The sequence below is a fragment of the Helicoverpa armigera genome, chromosome 5 (assembly GCF_030705265.1).
Source record: "Helicoverpa armigera isolate CAAS_96S chromosome 5, ASM3070526v1, whole genome shotgun sequence".
Lineage (NCBI taxonomy): Eukaryota > Metazoa > Arthropoda > Insecta > Lepidoptera > Noctuidae > Helicoverpa > Helicoverpa armigera.
In genome coordinates, this window is record NC_087124.1 from 3928100 (window position 1) to 3945888 (window position 17789).

General features: G+C 34.8%; 2 protein-coding genes across 2 annotated transcripts in view; both read right to left on the bottom strand.

The window, feature by feature from the left end:
* LOC110370107 (proteoglycan 4) overlaps positions 1–719 on the bottom strand; it is a 66384-nt gene extending 65665 nt beyond the window's left edge. The window contains exon 1 of the mRNA XM_049842009.2: positions 532–719. The gene's annotated coding sequence lies outside the window, so the exon portion shown is untranslated. The remainder of the gene's footprint in view (positions 1–531) is intronic.
* The window catches only part of LOC126054939 (small ribosomal subunit protein uS14m), a 180005-nt gene that overhangs the window by 108949 nt on the left and 53267 nt on the right, over positions 1–17789 (bottom strand). The window lies entirely within an intron of this gene.

Below are 17789 nucleotides of genomic sequence, written 5' to 3' on the forward strand. Positions count from 1 at the left end.
AAATGTAAAAAAATACTAATTAGTTGTCAATTCCATCTTAAGTGAAACTTAGATGTATTTTTTTGTGACATAGTGATAGTCAAATTAATGTTCAAAAATTAAAATAAAATTAGCAAAAATAAAAACTAAAAAATGAACAGACTGAACATGTGCTTTCAAAACTTAAAGTAAAAGTAAAAGGTCGAATAAATCTCGTCGCATTCAATTCATCTGTTCAACCTGAACGTTACATAATGGTGTAATGATGATAATAATATGTAATTAGTATATAAATCTGTGGCTATCTTACGTATAATTCAGCCATTAGCCACATAAGTATTGTTATTAGAACATTTTCTCGTTTCCGTTGGAGCGGCAAAGCTCATTATAGCTTCGATGCTCGTTGATATCTTTTCTTAAGACGTTCTGAACTTTTAGCTTTGACTTGAATTTTATTTTTTTAGTTTTTACTTTTTCTTTTTGACTGAAGAAAATAATTTGGTAATTAATATTTTGACAGTTAAAAAAATAAAATAAAAAAATATAACAAACCTGTACAGAAAAGTACCACACTAAAAAAACAAAACACAGGCACAAAATCCTCAAAAAAAGTTCGTTGCACAGCACTTCGAAATTTAAATATTTGAATTAACGGTCGGACGTCCGCGTTCGATTTTCGAAGCGGCGGCGAGGGCGGCGCGCGCGCGAATGGCGGCCAGTCACGTGCAGACAGTGAGCCGCACCTGTTAACCTGCCGAGTTGTGGAGACAGCACCCCAAACGAGTGGTTTTTTCCCTTTTCCGCTTCCTTTTTGATGGCGACTTCGATAGTGACTGCTTAAGGGACAGGTTCTATTGTTTTGTTGTGTAGGGCGACGGTTGAGGGGTAAGAGTTGAGGTTCTTTTTGTAGAGCAAAAATTGATGACACGGGTGAGGAAATTCTGTAGAGATTGTTATTGCAATTTTATTTGTGCTGTCTTGCTATGCACTTTTAATATTTAATATACATCTTTAGCATGGAAAAATATGGTTATTTAAAACTTAAGCACTATTTTAAGACAAATCTAAGTCTTACAAGTGTCCATAATTATCGATGGTGTCACGGTTAAACAAACAGAAAGATTATTCTAAGACCACACAATTTATTTGTGTACCTCTGAAAAAATCCTTTCTAATTAGTTAAAATGAAGGCGCTACAAAAAACTTCAAGGTCACTGCAAATCGAACTTTCAATAAGTTTTTATTACGGAAAAACGATATCCGTTTCTTAATACATTTGTTTAATTAAATATTTAGTTGTAATTGATACTTGTTTTAGAAGATCGTGATTGTAATTATTCCTGAACTGAACATGTTTCCTAGTTTTCAGTAGTTTTATCTAAGTCTATTATTGTATTGTTTTTTCGTATAAGTAGAATATTTTATAGGTGTTAAAAATGAGGTTGTAACCACCTGTTCTGGTGAACCATCTGGATCAAATTTGCAATGAGATTTTGCACTTCCCATAGAGGAAGTACACTATATTCTAGATATGAATATAAGAGTAGAAATAATTTTAAAATTTGTGTACCTACCTAAATCACTTATGTACGACTTGAACGCTGATAAAAAAACACCTTATTATGGTCTCCAAGGCGACGTTTGTCACCATACTCCATTTCTTCTCAACGAGTAATTCTATCACAGCAGCAAAACAAACTCACGTGCACATTTACGATATTAGTGAAGACCCAAACACAAAACAAAACCTAACCTCTGAAATAGCAAATCAAAGCTCAGAGCTTTCGAATTCGTCCGGGTTGCAAAAGCTCGCTCAGGTACATACGTCGCGAGCTTATCGTTCGGTAATACTCGGAAATGCTCGGAACTCCTGCGCTTTGGCACGTCGCAGGCGCACGTCGGGTGATGCTATCGGGGAGATCTGAAGATGAGGTGCTCAATGGAAATTTTTGATTTCTGATTCGAATATTTTTTTGTCGATTTTGTAGGTTTTCGGCTGTTTTCTTGTCTGCGTTGTTTGGAAAATATTGAATAGTGTTACTCTTGTTTATTGACCGATTCGAAGTTTTTGTATCATTTAATGAGTATTTTACTGAACCCAATGAGAAGAAAACATTTTAAACAAACAAAAGATGAAAATCCTTACCTACCTACGTCATTTTTACCCTGCAGTTACATATCTCTCTGCTTCACTTCTACCCATTTCCAAAAAAAGTTTGTTGATACATAGTAAAGAACCCATATATCTCAAATTAGCACTTTAATTTTATATCCTAATCTATAATTATCTCACAGCACTCAACAAAAACGTTCACTAAATCAAAATAGTTCAATGTTACTGAACTATTTCCGTACATTCGGCAGTTAGCACAAAAGGAATTGTTCGCATTCTTCGATGACGAACAAACCGACAAGCCTACACAATCACACTGTTTTACTTCCCCAAACCATTACAAAGAACTACTAATTTCTATATGTATGGCTATTGTAATATTTCCTTTGTTTTCGGCATTATTCGTATGACAATGAAAAACTTTGTTTTTCCAAAAATTTGTTTTGTTTTCGTAGAGAGCGAAATACATATTTTGGCTATGATTGATGAATTGGAGAGTTTTAATAACAATATTTACAAGTTATATGCTGAACTAGCTTAGGTATTCATCATATCAAGCAACTGAACAGATCTCGAAGACTCAAGTTTACCGATACTATAAATGTCAACCTTCTTAAAACCACTGTTTACTAAGAATTTTCATGTTCAATTTTCAAAGTACATAGTTGTTTTAAGTAAAACTGACGATTACGATGACTAATTACATAAATCGGTCCGTATCTTCTTGTGTATTGATTTTGAAAATTAAATTCGTATACACATTCTACCTATAGAAATATTTCAAATTTAAAAGTAAGACATCATATACCTATCATATTTTTATGAGTTATTTTTAGAAGTGATACAAAATACCACAGGATACTAAAACCAAACTAAATATCCCTAAAGAACAAACTTACCTAGACCCTGATATATAACAAGGTAAACAGCTTTAACAACATATGGTCGCTGTTTTCAATTACAGTAATTGGTAGACCGCCAGTCATGGCTCAAATGATGGAAAGCTTTCAAATATCCTATCACGCGTAATACGGCATTATCATGATTGACTGACGAAGAAATTTCATTGAAATTTTCATGTAAATTAAATTTTGATTTGATCGTTTAACTGGTCAAGTAACAGTAACAGTAATGGGCTTTGCATTGCATTCGTTATTCTGGTTTTAATGATTGTTTTGATGATTTGTAGCTGTTATTATAATAGGGACCACACTTTTATATTAAACCTTAAAACGTATCTGCTGTTAAGAGATTCAATTTACTAACTTGATTATAATACATGTTCTGTAAACCAATTATTGTTTTACACAAGGTCGACCAATAGTATTGTTGTGTCTGTAACTTGATGCACGGGATACACCTAACTGTGCCTTAATCCTTTTAATCTTCAATATAGCTTTTCTGAAGTTATCCTGCTATTCGACGAAAGTAAGTCAAAAGTATACAACTCCAGAAAAGCTAATCTTCTAGATAATATAATCGATACAGGCTATCTTCAGAATCACAGAGTTATTTGGCGCTTACCATGACGCAACGCAAATCTGTCAAAACAAAACATGCCTCTTGGTCTCATTAACTTAAGCTACATTTCCCTTGATCATGGAACTACTGTGAATAGTATCACTTACATCGTCAATATCAGGTTAACTGTAACACATGACAATCAGTCCTCGGCCCTCCGATGTCGCAGGAAGTGGAGACGCTCAAGTGTGCCGCGACGATGCGTCTGCGCACCGGCGCGGGACGACCACTCAACCTGCTACCCCACTTCTACTTAACCTTGAGATTGTGTGTGTTGGGTATGTAAGTAGATAGTTTTTAATTGTACTTTTATGTCTTCGAATTACGGCAAAAAGTATAGACATTTTATGAAGTACATATATCAGTGCGTACATACTCGTTGGTGTCATCGTGCGAAATCACGATATGTACCTAGGTATCATAATATCGCACTAAGCACTAATCACACTGCAAACTTTTATTCGGCCTATAGTTTGTTTGGGCTCATCATTTAGTATGAAGATGAATGGCAGTAGGTACACATAACAACTAAAGATCAGATATTTAACTTGTATCAGAACGACAGAAATAACTTTTTTGCCGGGGATTTTTTTTTATCGGGTCACTGTCGGCCGACTGTTTAGTTAGTGTACCTACTCTAAGCCAAATAGGAATTTCAATAATTACTTTTTCCGTTTGCAACTATGTAAATAAGCTAGCGTGTCCAAATATAAGAGAAAAGCTAACTGTAATAAGGATGTATCCTAATTATTGTGTTGTAATTAAATTGCGATTTCTCCTCACAGAGGAACTTGTAAAGTTGACTGAAGGCCTCCGTCAATTAATCGGTGATTTTAATATAATTACATGTTAATTAGCTAGTTAATAGAGTTAATCTTATTGGTTATCAGATTTCACAGTAAACGGTTGTTCTTTATGCAGGATATCATGTTTTAAACACTGTCCAATTGTTGATTACTTAATTATCAATCGGATATATTATGTATTCAGTACCTAAAGCAATAATTGTTCTGGATGTTAGAAAATTAGCTTTATTAACACCTAATAAAAACGTGCTAAAGTACATGAATAATACACTATTATGTATCTATCATCAGTTACTTATCATTGAAAAATGGCTCCTTTGAAACATGTCAAGAGCAAAATATTAAACAGTCTCACTAAGTCACACCGTTTGACCTCACATAAAGCTGAGAGCACACAGTCTCGACACGCGAGGCGAGGCAGCGAGGCAGACTCTTGCCTCGGGCGGGACGCTCGCAAGATGTGTTTCACGAAACATTTTAATATGCTACGCGAATTTTTAATTCAATACTTACCACGTTGAAGAGTAGAAACGTTTGCCTACATTGTACAGACCTAGTAATTTTCAAGTAATTTTGATCTTAAATTATAAAGTGGCGTTGAAACGACGATAATGTGTATGGCTTGGTTTTACTTTCCTTTTTATTATGATGGTATTTACAAGCGATTTTAAATAAAGGTCAGGCGAGCTACCCATTCTTCATCGCTTAAGTAAAAGAGTTACTAACATAATCCTTTAACACGTAACATTTCTGAAAATTACCTAATACTAGATAATCCACTTATCGTTGTCCAAATTCAAGTCATACGTGGAAAAAGGATCGGAACAATAATCACATAACTATCAATGCAGTTCCGAGTACACCAAATTCCTCGAAAGGATAAGTGCAAGTTGCAAACAATTTTTTACAACACAAAAATTCTCACGCAATCTTTACAAGGCAGACACAATTGATCAGTCAATTTTAAAAGTGGTGCAAATTCACATGGATATTCGCAACAAAAGCCCAATTAGTCGAAGGTACGGAGTAAGAAAAAATGAGCGGAGATGCCATAATGTAGGTAGGTCAGGCGCCTTCTTTTAAGTCAAATTCATACGGTGGGTATGACCAAAACTATCAGTTATGAGTAAAATAACGAGGCGTACGGGTGATTTGAGACATCTGTCAACGATTGTTGGTATTAGAAAAATGGTCGGTTCCAAAGAAAGCGTGTAAGGGTGAAAACAGTAACAATATGGGATCTCTGTTAGTAATTTTGTTCTCCATGGTCGAACGTGTGTTCAGGCCTTAAGGCTACCTGTAGAGGAACAATAAACCCGCGGCGCATATCCGACGCATCTATCTACCTGGCTTGAATGAGAGGATGTGCGCAGGAGAGCGAATCTTACGTATGTACAGCCTCAATGATATCACCAGTCAACCGTTCTGCTGCTTTGTTTATAAGATTGCAAGGCAAGTTGAAAAAAATCTGTAGTTAATACGAAAAAATACTATCGATTAAAAAACTAGCGAAATAAATCGGTCTACTAGGTGTTTATCTACTTATGCTTGATAGGTGTGTATGTTTTACCACCGACTTAGGTACCTAACAGTGAAGTTTTAGTCCACAAAACACTTCTAATGGTAATGGTTTAGGTATACTCTCTTAGTTGTTTTTAATGATTATTATTAAACAAGAAAATCGTGTTTCAAAAATGTAATTATCATATTAAGGATAAAACTGGGTTTTTAATCAATACAAGAAGATCATTGGAGCTTTTCAAAGCCTTAAGTTTTTCCCTTTGGTAGGTTTATTTTTCCTTCCTTGTATGAAATGGAAGGTACAAAATAATAACTTAAAGATATTGAAAAAAATCCGTGAGAATCTTTAAAGCTCCCGTTTTGAAAGTGAAAAAAAGGCTATGGGAACAAGCTTAATCGCTTCTTATAGTATTAAACTGCTGGATTGTTTATTTTTTGGATCAATAAACCGATACTCTAATCGGACCCGATTTCTGTCGTTTTGAACACTGAATACGTGAGATTTCAATCTTCTAACCGGCTAATGTTTTTAATTATTGATTTTAGTATTTGCTTATAGAAGAGACCACTATAATACTAATAAATAAACGGTCTATACGATAAATTATCTCACCTACAATACCTTTTCAACACTTTCAAAAGACAAGTGAAGCGGTTACACTCGGTGGCACAAAAAACGGGCCGTTGCTCCGTCTGGTCCCGACGGTTGAGCCTCACGGGCGACCGACGGTGACTCATCGCCCATCGCGCAGGATCAACGCGGCTACCTTTTTTATTTGGAAACGACAAATCTCTTTGTGTTGTTACCGGAAGATTGTTTGTATTTTTTTTGTGGAATTTGGTAGGTATTTAGTTATAGAAATAATGATAAATGTTGTGTGTTTAGGTTTGTTCATTGAATAAAGTTGGCATCTTTGTACTTATGTGTAGAGTAGCGTGGTACATATTTTTAGCTGATTCTGTTACTAAAAGGAAGAAATTCAACAATTATTCCGGTAGCTTTTAAGCTACCAAAACAATATTTTTGCTTGTTGTAATTAGAAAGAGAATCCAGACTCATTTTTAACCGACGATTCCACAAAAAGGAGGATCGCAATTCGAGCACAATTCCTATATGTACAATAATGTAGGTACATATCATACGCACTTAGTTTTATAGCATTTTTTTTATAAGACCACTATTCTCACGATACACGCCTTCTATTATGTCCTAATGATTCACTAAAGAGGCTCAAGGCAGAGGCTGTATATTTGATTGCCAGTGCTTATTACAATTTATACAGGTTTCCTTGAAATGACTCATCTCCGGCGCTTGTGATGTCATCACCATGTATTCCCCTGAGAATGGGGTTTTACATGGTTTTGTTTGAATCACAAAGATTTGCATCAATTATTATTATTAATTACTTTAAGCGAGGTTCTATTTATCGCCAATTTAAGTTTTACCACTCATAGTAAAACAAACTTTGTATTACTTTTTTATTTTAACTTAATTTTTCTAAAATTGCAACTATAGTTCAAACGTTCAATAATTTTGATTTTTGGTCATGTTAATCGACGAACCTTAAACAAGGTAAAAACATAATAATATAAGGGTAATACCCTTTTACCTAGCAAGGGTAAACATCTTTTTCCTTGTGCACATATTCAAAACAATGATCTTCAAGTGTTTGACTGACCCAAGATTTCTGCAATATCATTTATCTGTTTTAGTTATAGTTTGTACTTATGAATGCGAAAGTACCCCTTTTTATCTGTGGTACGACAAAAAACCAAAATCAATGAACTGCTTTAAATGGAATTAGGTACACAGACAGTTTGGATCCTGACAAAGGACATAGGCTACTTTTCATCGGAGTACACAAAGTAGTTTCTTCGGAACGCGGGTGAAACCGCTGTGACCAGATAGTATAAATACGTAGAGTGACGTTTGAAGGCAGCATTTGTTTCAACAGTCAACGACCCTTAACTTCCTTTTATGACACATTAGTACTTGATTGGGTTTTAAAAGTAATTTGTCCTCAACCAAGGTCAGAAACGAAAAATAATAATTTAAAAATTCTTGATTTGCCTTGCAGTTTAATCTTCCGGTTATAGGGTTCAATGGAAATAATTAATTAATAAGTGGAGTAAGTACAACTTGTATTGTATCCTTGAAAACCAACGCTAAGGTTATTTGTATTGATAGAAACTCAGTTCCATTTAATTTTACCGGATCACATTGAGCGCTCAGCACACTCTTAGAAGTCAAGCTTGACTGTGAGGTTTGCTCACAAAACCTTCCATCTATGAACTATTACTATAATTGCCAATTTGTTTCAAAGGAGAATGAGAGATTTCCTCGTGTTTTCACCCCATTATCAATCGGTCGTCGCTAATATCGCTATAAGTCTAAGTATCTCTGTTCTAAACCACGTATCAATACACAATTCACAAGCTTGTCATATCTTCCCAAAGAGGTCGCCGGGACTCAACACACTTCAGCTATAAAATCCACTGTAATGTAAAAATGACAGCTTGTATCTTCTGACGTCACTGGAGAGCTTTTAAAGGTGAAAGGGTGTTGCCATCATAAGTCTCACGTATTTATTGTTGGCAACTTTATCGCGGCTGAAAAGAAGTTATGAGTGGTATGATACTCTTTATTGTATGAGCTTTATCTTAAGAGAGAGTTCGGTTTTTGTGGCCTGAAGTGTACGTGTGAATAAATCGATACAAAAGAAAGTTTGTATCCTTGCGAACAAGTATTGATTTATTTAACAATTCATTGGTACAATTATTTGTTTGATCCAATGTTACGCTTACTTCGCACTAGATTAAACTTGATATATCGACTTAAGCGTCATACCAAATGTCAGACTGCTTGTCAGACGTACTGGCTTCTGACTACCCGTAACGATTGCCAAAGTAAGGAGTGGTTTTAAGAAAATCGGAAAATAGACCTGACTGTTCTATACTATTCCAAGGAAGATTTACTACCCATAAGCACGGATTCACCATTACTAAATCAAGTTAGTACCTACTAGGTTTGCTTGGCATTTAGAATACCTATGCAGTAAGTTAATGTACTTGATCATGTCAACAGATATGTAACCTATGGCCGACCTAGACATCAAACATGCATGGAATGTGTAATCTATTGGAGTTTCCTTAAGATTATCCTTTTGCATTTGAATAAGTTATGGAAAACCCATTATTTAATTAATTTTATTACCTACTATAGTCAGTTTTTATTATTTAATTCTTGGTCTTTACCAACCGATCACATAATCAGGGCATTTTGTTTTCTTTTACGAAAATTGATCTTTTGCCACCGCGTAGAATTTTCGCCAAATAATTCTCGCTTCTGAAGTTAGTCATTTGACGTGAAGTCACTTGTAACCAACTTCGGAGCGGTAAACTTATTTGATCAGAACTTGCTCGACTCACACTGCTAACGTATCTCAAGCTCACATTATCTAGACTTGTTCCAATCTGTAAGGCTAAGAACTCACGGAGCGATTTTGAACCGTGCCCGCAGCGGTGGCGGAACTGCGGTTTTATTTCCAAACTCACGAGACCGGTTATTTGCGCGGTTACACAGCCGTCGCAGTTGAGATTATCACCCGCGAACGTGGCGGGCGATGATCGCAAGACGCAAGACGGGCAGCCTCTACGCCACTGCGCCACTGCGATCGCCGGCCAATCGACCGCAGAGCGCGCGGGCGCAACCCGCCGAGGCTGCGGGTGACCGCGGCCCGCGCGATTCTACTAGTTGCCCGCCGGTGCAGCGGGACCCGCAAACAAACGCGCAGACTGCGGGCGTAAATCGCGTCGTGAAATGTGCTTTAATTTTTTACATGTATATCTGCATTCTACAGAAGCTACGGGCCCGCAGCCGCGGCGGGCACGGTTAAAAATCGCTCCGTGAGTTCTTAGCCTAAGACCGTTTGTACTTGGTTTTGCGAAACAAATGAGCATCGATCAACCCACACCGCAATAAGCAGTCAATCTGTTAGCTTGTGACTGCGTAGGATGGACACAGCTGACGTATCCTGTACTGGGTTTATTGTGCACTCATTTGGTTCATGTACTTCCCTGTATAACTTTTAATGGTTATTCGTCATAATTGAGACAAAGTACTTTAGCAAACTACAGACTAAGCCGTTGGCCGATTGCTGTCATTTTTTTATAAGAACGTCTTAATTCCAATCAGTCCGCTATCCAAAGTTTTCAGTCGATCTGATACCGGCTAAATACCTGATCTTTGTTAAGTGTATTCTTACACTGCATCAAACTAAAGCCGATTAAAGTTTGCAGTGTGCCGGAACTCTAAACGATGGTAACGGTGCTGTAAACACAGTTCACCAAAAGTCTGACTCCAGTAATAGCATATACAGTCATGGACACATAATTAAAGACATCCCCCGACTCGAAGTGAAATAAATAGTTATGGTACTGACATGAGCTTAAGCACGGTATTAACTGTAGTGTAATAATTATTAAAACAAACATTACATTGTGTTCTTTAAATTAAGGACAAAAAATATTTTCTTTCTTTAATACTTTAGATATAAAGCTCTATGGGAAATGAACACTAACTTTTGTAGCTGATACTTGGCTGGTCAGCTAATTAAAGACAGTTAAAGCCCAGTTAAGAAAAAAAACGAAAGATACAAATAGTTGCCATACTTTTTTTTAGAAGTGAGTAAAATACTTTTGAAAACTCGAATTAGGTAATAATTTAGGTTTATTTCATTAAAAAATTTCATTTTAGTCCTATCAATAAGACTAGAACAAAAATTCTGGTAAGTTTAAGGCTTTAGGCTTTTTAATATTATATTTTGACATACGGATTTATTCATACCACTTGATCTATAGAAGGACATGGTAATAAATTTATTATTAAAGATTTCTTATCGATGGCACTAAAAAAGGCATGGTTTGAAAACAACTCAAAACCGACCCCAAGGAAAACTTGTCCGCAAACAGACTTTAAGGCGGTGCTATAAGCAAATAGTGAACCATTTACATGATTCGGTACTGGTTCTTTTTGGGAGTCATCTGATGCTAAAAGGACGACAATTGTGTCTGCAGAACTTTTAGACTACAACCGGGTCGGGAAAAGCTGTAAGGCATGGGTATCGGAAGATGTTACTTTTGGAAAAGCACCGCGTGTCCATACTGTAGTTGGCTATTTCTATCAAATGTGAACGGTGCAGTTAACAAGTGTTCAAAAATGTATTTTTTTTCTCATTAAACAAAGGGATACGAATAATTCTAAAATAATGTATCGAAATTAGTCGCCTCCAAAACATGAGATGGAACCAAAATACACTAAGAAAGTTCTCAAACATAGGAGGCGAAAAAGTAATAGTGTGGGGCTTCTCTCCACTGCTTGGTGTGGTGATCTTTTAGAAAGATATTATTAAAAATAGGCGAATTCAAGTACTATAATATTTTAGAAATAGCATTTTGTTATATGCTAAGCATAATTTACCGGTCCTTAGCGCTTTCCAAATTAGAAAAGTTCTGAAAAACACTGTAAGAGTAGTAAAAAGGACTCTTTGATCGAGCAAGTTATGACGGTTTTGGTTTGGCCCATCGCAAATTTAATAGAAAAAAAACTGGTGATCGGTCAGAAAACACAATGGCGATAAGTTATACATGAAACATTGATCAATTTTACACAGATTTTTATGAAGCATGGAAAAAAATTCCCGTAGCGACTTAAAACAAAACTGACCGCTTTCACGCTTAGGGATGTCGTGCTGTCATTGAGGTAAAAGGAAATAAACCAAATATTAGTACTCATTAGTATGCTTAGTTACAGTGTAGGGAATGTTGTTATAGAAAAGTACCATCAATAATATTAATAATTTGCATTTCTTCCTCTGAGCAAATGGAGTGTCTTTAATTATATGGCCAGGCCACGTTATGGTTCATACCGCTCGAGATTCGGATAAAGCGAAAAAAAACTTGTCGCGAAGGATCACTGAAGATAGTCTTTAGTTTTAATATTTCACAATGCCCTCTTAAATATTTCAAAATAGAAAATAAAGTTCCAGTAGCAATCAGAAAAAAGAAATACAGATGAAATGCGGCAGGAATTTAAGATTCCAACAGTGTCTTTAATTATTTGTCCATGACTGTATATCCATTCAAATAAATCATGAAGAAGTTTCACTCCTTTAAAGCTTCCATTTAAAGCTTAATAGTTTTTTTTTTTCGTTTTATTCATGCCTTGTACTCCGTTTAATGTTTTGAAGGAAGTAATAAAACAATTGGCTATCAGTCTTCAAGTAATTGTGTTCAAACTCAAACTCGCACTTTTGAACACATTCTGGATCTTTCGAGTCCTTGAATCGGCGATTACGTTATGCCCTTTCCAAGACACCGAAAAAAATGAAAAGAAAAAGTTGCCAAGTTGTTTGTCAGAGATGCTCAACCTTTGGATAAAGGATTGACGTAAACAGTTTTTTAAAGAGGTTGAATATGTACTTGTCTGTTTGTTATTAATATTATGATGCTTTAGATAGATAGAACTAGTAATTTTCCCGCGGTTTTACCCGCGTCCCGTGATAACCACTGCCAGTACCGTGATAAAATATAGCCTAAGTTACTCAGTGTAGCTTTCCTACAGTGAAATATTTTTTCATGAGATCAATAGGTCTTTTAGGGTACAAGAAAAAATGAATATATTTATGTAACTTGCCTATTACTATATGATGTTTTATATAGATACAATGATCATATTTTTTTGATGTTCGATGTAGCATATAACGTAACAACAATCGAAGACGTTATTGACAAAAAACATTGGCTGTCTGTTACTATATGTATACAACGTTTTTGATCAGTTAACTTCACAAAAACAATATACATATTTACACGTGTATGAATAAATTAATTGTAATATTAGAACTAAACGCTCAAAGCCATGTGCTAGCGTTTTGTATGTAAATATTAGATTCATGTTTTATATGCAACTTACCTATGAAAGAGCGCATGAAAAAATCTCATACAATTGGAGTATTAAACACTGGTGTGTTTTACTTATGTAGGAAAAGTGTGCATTTGAGATGCGCTAGGTTAAAGGATTATTAATAAAAGTCTTACATAATACGTTAATATTGTTTGTTTATTTTTTCACAATTTATTGGCTAGTTCTTTCCTGTATCTTTATTATGTAACCTTCAAGTAAAACCTTGCTAAAGTCAAGAGTGAATAGGTATTTTAGGCAAGATGTAAGGTCCATTTTTGATCACACTGAACGTGATAGTGGTCCGACGTTTGCCTATTATTAATTAATAAAATTCTTTTGTTTTCAGGATCATTCTCCTATTTCTACAATTTTCTTTCCACGTCGGAATCATCATTTCCAAAAGCCATATTATAACTGGCATTCAAATACAAACCAAAATAACTGTGCTCATCCCACATTGTTTCCACATAAAATACCAAACAGTTTTGTTACAATAGTTCGGCTGACATTTGCGAGAAGTGTCAAGGTCAAAATTCAAACATCTTTGGGTCCGTTAAACCGGTCGAGAGGACCTCTGAGCTATATGACGTGCGCAGGTTTTATTGAAGTTGATTTAATTAAAATTATGGAATTAGCATTTTTTTATGTGAGTGACAAATTGACAATTTGAAAAACATCACAACTATGACTTTATATCTTTTTATCTTCAATCAATTTTAAGTTGTTTATAAATTAATATGCAAAACCACACACGTACGTAGGTGCAATAAAATACCCGTTCTTCCAATAGTTTCTTAGTCATAGATCCCGCATAAACTAATTAAATAATATGAAAAGTAGTACCCGTTTTTTCTTTGTAACTTGTACTTTGCAATACAGTAATAAATCAATGTTTGAACAAGCATGTATTATTTTTATGTGCAGTGTGTTAAGATTTACATAACAAGTCTGATATACACATACGTTTTTTACAATTAAGGTGGGTAAGGTAGGTTGTTCATATGAAATTAATTTTATTTGTTGAAAGTCGGATCTTTAAAACTATGAAAAAAATACAAATTATTTTATTTTATCAGCCAAAATATATAAAAAAACCAAAGGTATAGGCCATATCCCTGTAAGAGGAAAGTTACAGATCCGTCGCTTGTCAGGTGTTCCAGACTTATTACTCACACTTGACTCTCGATCACGGCTTGACTGATACCCAATAAATACTTCATTCAGCCTGACCTCCTTACAATGTTTTACAACTTGGAACTTAGAACTTAAAGAGCTAAATGGAACTGTATTACCCAAGACATATGGTTCAAGTTTAGTTTAGCAAGGAATGCCACCTTGAACTTTCGAGTTACACTGACCGTTCTCAAAGTCCCTTCAGTTAGTTTTTTTTTGGCGCAAGTTCAAGAATTCACTTTTGTGTGAGGCTTGCGAAGTGATGGAATAGTAATGACTTGTTAATTAGAGAAAGGATGCTCTCTCTGATACTTTCTTGGACACTTTAAAGTTGGCATAGACTAAGTTGCTATTTCAATATAAAATATTTATACGTAATTTCCCCGCAGTTTCTATTGCCTGTATGCTCATGCCAGGCGCAACAAGCATAATTTTGGGATATAAAGCCTATTATGGATCTCCAGAAGCAGCTCCTACCAATATTTTTTAAAATCGGTGCCACAGTAAATATCCTGCAGATTTAAACTCAGCTTGAGTTAAAATCAAAATTCATTTTGCTCACTACGTGAATTCCAGCTGCCTACTCAAAAACATGTTTTTAAAGCAATATTTCAAGCCACTTTCAACAACTCAACAGGCATTGATAACCGAACAACCATTCGATTTACATATTTACTGTAAGTACAAAAGAAAGTCGTCAATAATCAAATCACAATTCAGAACTTTTATTACCATCTTAACCTATATAAAGTGGTACATTTACTACTGTATTTAATCTTAAGGAGGTTTAAACAGCCTACTGTTTTACTCCTTCGCACGTTCCTTGGTTTATTTAGTCTTAGGATCCAAACGGCTCGAAATTTGAACCCCAACTCGTGACTCAGGTCTCGTCAAACGGGTTCCAATATGGCCGACACAGTTGTAAGGTGAACTGCAATAATGTCGGCACTATAATTGATTGGTGCACAACTTTAATGGCGATCAATCGGACCTTGCGTTTTTAATGATATTGACTAAATTGCAACGTTTTTCTGTAATTCGGGTTTTTGGTGCTTCCGAGTTAATTGTTTGATTTTTTAAGATTTATTTTGGGGTACTGGGTATAACTTATGACGTGCGTGTTAATATTTTTGTCCTTTATTGTAATTATGGAATTGGCCCAAAAGATATAATTTTTTATTCAAATTAAGAATCCGTATAGTAACAGACAATTTTATAACAAAGTTCACTTCTTTTATTTCAGTTCTATAATTAATTGTGAAAAGTTTTGGATGCACATTGGTGTCTTCACCCCACATAGCGGGTCTTCACTGATGATATCTTCGCTCTTCCTATTGCCCTGGTACTCGCGACTATATAGGAGACCCTGATTTTACCATGCTACATAATACACAACAGTTTTATAAATATATGACCTACCTAGATTTTGAAAAACTAATTTCATGAATTAACGTTTGGAATATATTCTGTCACATCATAAAGACTCTATTTTTGTTTATCTATATTACCTTATTATATGTTTACTCTTGATATAGCTTGATATGTATAATTTGTATCGACGCTCATAAGAAACCTTAAAACCATATAGGTAATAACCGGTCAACTTTATTGCAGTTTTGGCAACATATTGAAGTCAATTATACGAAAAAGCTATTTACCTCTACAATATTCATGCACTTTCCTATAGACACTGGCTGCTTACCTCTGTATTTTATACGGCTGATCTCATACACTTACAAATGTCTACACGGTACAAGTTGAATCAGGTTCATCCTAAATTCTGGCAGCACTGATTCAACGACCGATTTCACAGAACAAATAATCTTCGTACAATGACTGCCAAACAAAGTTGAAGACGGATAAGTATCTTTACATGACTCAGTTGCTTTAGTATGACGTGATAAACAAACGGGTTTAGAAAGAAAGAATATTATTATCAGTAAATTATTATTCATCAACTTTTACTAAATCATTGAAAAAATAAATATTTGTATTTTTTAAAGTAGTGCAAATAATTGAAACTTTACGAACCATCAAACTTTTTCTATTAAAATCTGTCGCATAAAAGTTATCAAAATCATGTTAATTTGACGATTAGATTTCAAAAGATAATTTAATTTCTAAAATAACATTTTATTCGATTGCTTGAAGTAGTACAAGGTAGCGTTTACTCTTGAGATGGTCACTAAAATTAACAAAATAATCTTATATTATAAGCTTAATAAATTATATATCGATATTATTTATTAAGCTTATTATACGTAGTCGATGTGCTCAAATTGCGCTATGTTCAAGTTGTGAATTTACAATATGATTTCTCACCTTTCCTGAGTTGCAATGGCTGTTCTCAATTCGAAGGGATATTTCCAAAAAAAGTTTAGAATAGGCATTTTATAAGTGAAGTTAATGCATATACACATTGTCGACGTATACAAGCTACGAAAATAACTTTCGCGGCAGACTTCTCCTATTATTACGTACATTAAAAGTTCAGAGGCTAAGCATCGAGCATCGTGTCAAGTGGTCCGACCTTTTCGCTTCGCGGTGGTATCTGACCTTTGTGCATGGGAACTCCGTGGCTTCTTCTGAAGCCAAACTAGTGTTGGATATACACTTCTGGGTTTGAATGAAGAATTTGGATATGCAGTGGGGATAGGCAGCAATGTATAGAGATAGAATTTTATGTCAATGTAAAGTGAATATGCCATATATTTTTTATGGGTTTGCCATTGATTTTCAGAAAATTAATTCGTTCCATTTCTGTTAGTGCCTTCTTAACATTCATCTAAAGATTTGCGTACTTTTGCTTTTCACAAAGTTTTTGAGTTTATCGCGAAAAGACAGAAAGACGCGACAAGACTTTGTCTCATAAATGTATAGATTTATTTAAATCAGTAAACATGCTTTATAACTAAGTATGTATAACTGGTCAGTGTGGTGTTCAAAAAGGAATATTAACTAAGTAGCATAATGAAGTGTTGCTCCAATAGATATATTCTGCAAACCTGTCTAACAGCTCATTACAAAGTCTCTTACGTTTCTAGCATAACATTAGTTATCTGTTAATGCTTATAATTACACTGGTCAACAAATTATAATTTTTTTTTTGGTGCAAAGGTGAAATATACAATTTCTTGTAGGATATTAGATACGTAATCGAAGTCCAGAACATAAAGTTGCACTAGCACGCAGGGATTTAGAGATATACCCCTCCTAAAGTACCAAAAACGCGTTTTTTTATGAAATTTGATGTCATTTTTTGGGGACAGCAGAATTTTATAGGAATTTCTAACTAAAGCATCATATAGTACTACTTTCCCCGCATTAACCCCATTTTAATTTATATTTTTGCGAGTTTTATTTCCCGATATATACCATTTTATAACTAAAGTGGAGTTTTTTCATACTAACAGGCCAAATGAAATATAGGGAAGATCGAACTATCGTAGCTGTATACATATTTCATGAAAATTTAAACTCTTAACGTTGGAAATAAAAATGAATTTCAATCGGGAAGAGTGGTACTATATAATGCTATAGATAGAAACAAAAAAAACTATTTTGCTGTACTTCAAAAAAATCGTCAAATATCGTTAAAATCGCGTTTTTGGTACTTTAGGAGGGGTATATCTCTAAATCCCTACGTGCTAGTGCAACTCTATGTTCTGGACTTCGATTACGTATCTAATATCCTACAAGAAATTGTATATTT